At 43.9% G+C, this 7,662-nt stretch overlaps 1 long non-coding RNA gene across 1 annotated transcript; it reads left to right on the plus strand.

Moving 5' to 3' along the window:
- The first annotated feature begins 171 nt into the window (after positions 1 to 171).
- Positions 172 to 4,484, plus strand: LOC144689395 (uncharacterized). The gene is made up of 3 exons (XR_013578644.1): positions 172 to 241; positions 698 to 794; positions 4,099 to 4,484. It is a non-coding gene; the product is annotated as an uncharacterized LOC144689395 (long non-coding RNA).
- Positions 4,485 to 7,662: the final 3,178 nt, after the last annotated feature.

Consider the following 7,662-nt stretch of genomic DNA (forward strand, 5'->3'; position numbering starts at 1 on the left):
TGGGGTGTAGGGGGGGGGGGGGGGGTTTGGCCAAGCAACCCCACTGACCCCGCCCCCCCCCCCACCCCGGGCTCTCCGCTGGCGTTGCCTGGCAACCGCGCGGCGTGACGTGATGTGACGGCAGTTCAAGAGCGCGACTGCGCTTACGCCAGCGGTGAGCCGGGCCGTGGAGGGGCGGGTCAGCGGGGTTGCCGCGCAACCTCGTTGTGTGACGCAGGCTGGCGGCTGTCACGTGATGCAGGTAGGTCAACTCCTGAGGTGGGCTTGAGATTGGACTTGTTCACAATGGAAGCCATCACAACATGAATCAAGGGGGACACCAGTCATAAAGAAATTAAACCATTAGGCTAAAGAAACTTTCTTCATAATAATACTATATAAGAACACTCACTACATAAAAGCAAATTTTCCTCATGTAGAGACCATATTCAACAGCTAAATGTCTCCTTCACCTCCTTGCTGCTTGTGGGCTCCTACACCCTGCTATATGGTCCCCAGATTCCTCTGTATGACTGCAACAGCAGCTCACAAATAAAGCTCATTGTAATACATGACCTGTGATGAAATGCTGCGTAAATGCAAGCTCTTCCTCTCTTTGCTATTGCTGCAGCTTGACACTGGATGGCACAAGACACACATCTGTCCTTTTTAGCCCAACGTGGAAATTCAATTTTCCAATTCTACCTTTTGCCTGCAGCTGCCCGTGGAAATCCTGCCTGTACTAATTGGGAAGACCTTGCAAATGATCTCCCGGCGATGCAACTAGTGCATCTGTAGAGCTGCAGGATTGAAATGTAAGCTCGACACAATGCCAGTCCCTCCGGAAAAGTAGAGATTATTTAGTGAGTCTGACAACTTGTTTTAAGTTTATAAAGGCTGACGAGAAAAGCTCTATGATAGAGAAGAAATAAAGTAAAATGAGTTTGCACCCTGATGTTTTGTTTTGCCTAGTGTAAGGATGTATAAGAGGAAGAACATAAAGCAACAATTCCTGTCTCTGTAATCTTCTCCAGCCCCACAACCCTCTGAGATCTCTGTGCTCCTCTAATTCTAGCATCTTGTGCTTACCCAATTTTTATCACTACAACATTGGTCGTCATGCCTTACAAATTTCTTAGGCTCCAAACTCTGGTGTTCCCCCTCTACCCTCACATCCCTCCTTTAAGATACTCCTTAAAACCGCAACCACCCTCACACCTTCCTCTCCCTCCCAGAACCATGATAGGGTCCCCCTTGTCCTGACTTATCACCCCACCAGCCTCCGCATTCAAAGGATCATCCTCCGCCATTTCCGCCAACTCCACCATGATGCCACCACCAAACACATCTTCCCTTCACCCCCCCGGCGGCATTCCACAGGGATCGTTCCCTCCAGGACACCCTGGTCCACTCCTTCATCACCCCCTACACCTCAACCCCCTCCCATGGCACCTTCCCATGCAACCGCAGAAGGTGTAGCACCTGACCCTTTACTTCCCCTCTCCTCACCGTCCAAGGGCCCAAACACTCCTTTCAAGTGAAGCAGCATTTCACTTGCACTTCCCTCAATTTAGTCTACTGCATTCGCTGCTCCCAATGCGGCCTCCTCTACATTGGAGAGACCAAACGCAGACTGGGTGACCGCTTTGAAGAACACCTTCGGTCTGTCTGCAAGCATGACCGAGACCTCCCTGTCACTTGCCATTTCAACACTCCACCCTGCTCTCATGCCCACATGTCCGTCCTTGGCCTGCTGCAATGTTCCAGTGAAGCTCAACGCAAACTGAAGGAACAGCACCTCATCTTCCGACTAGGCACTTTACAGCCTTCTGGACTGAATATTGAGTTCAACAACTCTAAACCATGAACTCTCTCATCCATCCCTACCCCCTTTCCGATCCCCCTTTTTTCTAATAATTTATATATATTTTTCTTTTCCCATCTATTTCCATTATTTTAAAAGTTATTTCCATGCATTGTTTTATCTTTGCCTTTTAGCCTATTTCGATCCCTTCCCCCCACCCCACCCCCACTCAGGCTATCTGTACCTTGCTCGTCCTGCTTTCTACCCTTAATGTCACCATTAGCACATATCTTAGCTAATATCACCACTGTCAACACCTCTTTGTCCTTTTGTCTATGACATCTTTTGGCAATCTCCACCTATCACTGGCACTCTATCCAGCTCTACCTGTCCCCCCCCCCCCCCCCCCCCAAACCTGCTTATATTTCACCTCTCTTCTATTTTTCCTTAGTTCTGTTGAAGAGTCATACGGACTTGAAACGTTAACTGTATTCCTCTCCGCAGATGCTGTCAGACCTGCTGAGTTTTTCCAGGTATTTTTATTTTTGTTTTTGTTTTGGATTTCCAGCATCCGCAGTTTTTTGCTTTTAACCTTAAAACCTGCCTCTTTAACCAAACTTTTGGCCATCTAAAATTTAATATCCCCTTATGCATCTCAGTGCCCCCCTCTTTTGTTTTATAATGCCCCTGCAAAGTGCTTTGGGATGTTTTATTACATTAAATGTGCTATATAAATATTAACTGTGGTTGCTGTAGTTAAGATATTAAAACAAACGAGATGAAACCTTTTATTAAAAGAAACTTTATATAAACAATTGCAAGCATCACCAAGCACAGTCTCAAAAGCCCCACGGCAGAAAGTGAGGGCAATATTGACTTGGCCAAAATGGTTCCTAGCCATGTGATCCCACTGCTCCTCCTGATAGAAATCTAATATAATCTCTAGTGAGGTATTTGCCGTGAGCTTGTCCAGTGAGTAAGCCAAGATGCAAAAACTTTCACCATTATTGCTCATTCTCCCCTAATTGGCGAAACATCCTCAAACAACTGGCAACAGCAGTGACTATTCTGATGTGATGATTCTGCCTTTTCCATGCTTAATGCAGAATAATTGACACAGCAATGAATCTGACGTTCTGTGCAGTAGTTCAGCTGAGGAAGAATAGTTTCTGAAAATAGCGTATGGATTTTTGGGGAATGCTTTGCTTATATAATAGGCTCACTGCTCAGTAAGCAGAAACAAATCTGCTCAAGGTCATGTTCTGGAAACATGCTTCATCTACAATTCAGAAACATAAGTGGCACAGAAACACTTCAGTCACATTGAAAGACTGCAAATGTTCTGAAGTGTAGAGCTTGTCAGTCTCTGGCTACAATCCAGTGAATTTACATTTTCTGGAACATCATAATTCTTGTCATCCGAAGATATTAAGGAATACAGGGCAAAGGTGAGTATATGGAGTTCAGTCACTAATCAACCAGGATCTCACTGAACGGTGGAACAGACTCGAGGGGCAGAATGGCCTCCTCCTGTTCCCATGTTCCAAGACTGGTTGGAAAATTGACAACTCCTCAATGATTCAATTCCATACTGTTTTCATTCCAAAGATAAATTTTAACCATCAATCACAGTATTCAGGTTTAAAGTTATTAATGGCTTCGACCATTTTACATCACCGTTATGAACCAATCTTGTTCTCTAAGTTCTGCACCTGTTGAAAATTTTGCTATACTGTTAGGCAATTAGATCCCTCCTGTCCCGGTCCCACCTCCCACCCACCACCCAACATCCCCCCACAGTTCTTGTGACATTTTTGAATGAGTGTGTGGCAGAAACAGCTGCTCCACTCTCCTGTCCCAGCCAGAAGACAGGAAGGAAATTATATCGTCAACCTGACTACTTTATTAAAATTATGATTTTTTATTTTAAAAATGGACAAGGCTTTACCTTGACTAGCCATGACTCATACTGGAGGAATTTCTAACCTTCAGAAACCAGCGGGGACCTTGTTATCTTTAAAGAGGCGCTGATGCCCTCTGTGACAGCTGACAATCAAATTCGAAAGAAATGCACCAATCCCCTTTACATTTCTAAGGCAGAGCTCCGGCTAACAGAGACGGTATGTCTGCAAAGGACAGAGGGGATCCTGACTCCTCCATTAAACATCTCAAGATTCCAGATCTGGGAAATACATCCTCTGTCCAACATCTAGGAGAAGAAGTGGGAGATATGTCACATGACCTCCCCAAACTGCTAGAACCTGTAATATTGCCGTGTGGAACTGAACCCGGTCTACCATTTTACCATCCAACAGGTAGCAGCAGAAGGTGCTCTGTCCAGGTGAAGTGCCTGGCCCTCATCTACATTGTGAACTGCTGGAACGTTGGAACTTCTGTATCTGTGCCTTCAAGGCGAATCCATCTCTAAGCGCCTTCTCCCATTGTGGAAGTCCTCGCTTCTGGAAAGATGATCACCCTGCAACAGTTTTAGCCTCCTAACTTTTGAAGGAATGCACCACTGGACTTTTGATTCTGGACACTGGACCCACGTGAAACCATAACTCTTATTTTTATCATGGTCCTGCCCTGTACCCCTTTCTTTCCCTTATACCTCTTTTATTGTATGAATGAAAAAAGGGGCGGACATTGCAAAAACCCCCTCCCACGTTTTGTGTGTGTGTGTAAAATAAACCAATCCTCTTATTTTACCTCATCTCCAGTTTGCTGTGGGGTTATTAATAGAGGATTGGATCAAACTGAAGGGTTGGGGAAAACATGGCACCACTTATAAAGAGGGAAATCAGAAATCAAAAAACACCTTTCTGTTTATGGACAGGTAGAGAGAGGAGAAATCAGGGCTGTTTAAATTAATACCCCTCCTGTCCGTAACACTTCACTCTCACTGGAAAGATAAATATAAATTACATTAAGAGAGAGTGGAAAATACAAAATTCACAAAATGTTTAAAATCAAAAGGCATTAACATACAAGAAGCCATTACCAACCTAGATATCTGTCTTGGCTCATGGTAACAACAACTTGCATTTATATAGCATCTTTAATATAATAAGACTTCACAGGCGAATTATCAAACAAAATTTAACACCAAGCCAAGTAAGGAGTGGGACAGGCGACCGAAAGTTTGGTCAAAGTGTAGGTTTTAAGAAGTTCCTAAAAAGGAGGAGAGAGAGGTGAGAGGCAGAGAGGTTTAAGGAGGGAACACCAGAGCTTAGGGCCCAGGCAGCTGAAGGCATGGCTGCCAAAGGTGGAGCGATTAAAATCGGGGGGGTGTGGAACAGGATTGGAGGAGGGCAGAGATGTCCAAGGGTTTGTCGGACTGGAGGAAATTGCAGAGGTAGGGGAGGGGAGAGACCACATGTGGATATAAAAACAAACATGAGATTTTAAAATCGAAACGTCAATATAGGTCAGCGAGCACAGGCATTATGGGAGAACGAGACTTAGTGTGAACTGATCCAGCCAATGGTGAATCAGTAATCCCAACCTGCTTACTACAACTTTACTACTGCAGGTACCTGATGGGATAAAACACCCAAATCTGTTGGTAGCACCTAATTCTTGCCTCATGATTATCACTGACAGTAAGGCTGGAGCAATAAGAGGTTGAAAAGACTGAAATATCTTTTCAGAAACAGGTGCCCAAACCTTACCCACCCAGCTCAGAGATGTCGTTTGCATACAATGACAGAGATCTGTCTGGATGGGGACGGCCTGATGGGAGATGGGTTTTTTTTAAATTTAAAAAAAAAAAATTGCATCGACCTCATCCCCTGTCGATGTTGAAAAAAATTGAAAAGTTTCAGAAGACCAATTGATAATTCGAGGGCTCTTCACACTTATAAAACTGAAAATGTATTCATCAAAACAGAAATGATTAAATGGTCAGCCCTCAGAGATCTGTTTAAAATTTGCAAAGAGAGAATGAATAATGAAAGACTATTTCTACTAATTAGCCTATCGTTAACGAGGAGGCTGAAATTTAAGATAATAAGTGGAAGCATAAAAGGTGAGGAGAGAAATATGTTTTATCCTACAAAGAGTTATTGAAATCTAGAAGGCACGACCACAAGTGGTTGTTGAAGCCAATCACTCATAACGTTTCTGGGGTTAATTAAACATTCAGAGAAGAGAAGTATTAATGGACTGGGGGAAAGAAATTCCACTAGATGCAGAGCTAGCATTGGCAAAGACAGGAAGGGCCAAATGACCTTCTTCCATGCTGAAATTTCCACGGCTTATTTCAATAGTGAACTAATGCCTGATTAGTTCCACGGCTTATTTCAATAGTGAACTAATATGTGAACTAATGCCTGAGCCAAATCCAGCTCCCAAACTCAAGCAACACTTGTATTATTTACTGGCTGGTTTGTCCTCTTTGAATTTCATGTGGCTGGCTGAGTTTGGAAAGGGCTTTGCTAACATTGTTACCCCCCTTCATGGAGAAATCCCTAATCAGAACCTCAACCTCTGAGTATCTCCAGTTTCAGGCTTATGAGGGTAGATGTTGACCTTGAGTTCAGTGGAGGTCAAATTTGGGAGAGATATAAAACAGGTTGCCTATTCACTGGCGCTTGTCTAATTGAACCGCAAATAGTCAGTTTCTTATTATTCATTCACAAGACGTGGGCTTTGCTGGCTAGGCCAGCATTTATTGCTCATCCCTAGTTGCCCTTGAGAAGGTGGTGGTGAGCTGCCTTCTTGAACCGCTGCAGTCCATGTGGAGTAGGTACATCCACGGTGCTGTTAGGGAGGGAGTTCCAGGACTTTGACCCAGCCACTGTGAAGGAACGGCGATATATTTCCAAATCAGGATGGTGTGATTTGGAGGGGAACTTCCAGGTGGCGGTGTTCCCATGTATCTGCCGTCCCTGTCTTTCTAAGTGGTAGGGATGGTGAGTTTAGAAGGTGCTGTCGGAGGAGACTTGGCGATTCACCACAGTACATCATACTGCAACATAGTCAGTGCATCATAGCTGCCACTGAGTGCCGGTGGTGGAGAGAGTGAATGTTTACGGTAGTGGATGGGGTGCTGCTTTTGTCTTGGATGATGTTGAGCTTCTTGATCTACCCCATGCAAGTTTATAGGAACATTGATTTAATCTCTTGCACAGAACTCCATGACAAAAACCTACTCAGAAAGACTGAAAGCTCAGACGCTTCTGCCTACTTCAACATCTCAGCAATAAACCTTGAAATTGTTTCTCCTTGTGTTTGCTGTTTCTCTTATCATTAGAGACCAGGTTGTGCGTTAATTGCCAGGAGGAATATTAAACCTGGTATTTCTAAGACAATTTTCTGATGAATAATCCAAATTATAACCGATGAGCCTATATAGTTAGGCAGAACTCAAGATGGCTGTGAATATAAAACAGCCGTCAGGCATCAGCAACTCATTATTTTAATCTTCCTTTTCCCCTTTACAATCAAATAGGATATTTAAACAGTTGCAAGGCAGTTTATTTAGATTATACCAATCTCCTTTAGGTTTGATGTTGTCCTGTTGGCTGTTGGTTGAAGAGTCAGATGATACAGCTCGATGCATGAGCACGAACAGGAATGCTGTGACAGTGACAAGTTATCAAGATTGCTGCTGTTAAAATGCGGTTTCCCCTAAGAAACTGCAGGTATAAAGCTGAATTGGCAGCGCTGTCATATCTAATAACTCCTCACAATCAGAAATGGTGTCTGTGTTGGTACTGTCAGCTTTTAGCGGTGATGTATTCATTTACAGGACTTCACATTTTTCAGCTTTTTTTTGACAGTTTAGCGTGACTGGAAATATCCTTTGGCTAATGGCATCTGCAACCATGAAAGAAACTTGTAAGCTCTCTCTCTCTCTGTCTCTCTCTCTCTGTCTC

Source organism: Cetorhinus maximus, chromosome 14 (genome assembly GCF_964194155.1).
Source record: "Cetorhinus maximus chromosome 14, sCetMax3.hap1.1, whole genome shotgun sequence".
NCBI lineage: Eukaryota > Metazoa > Chordata > Chondrichthyes > Lamniformes > Cetorhinidae > Cetorhinus > Cetorhinus maximus.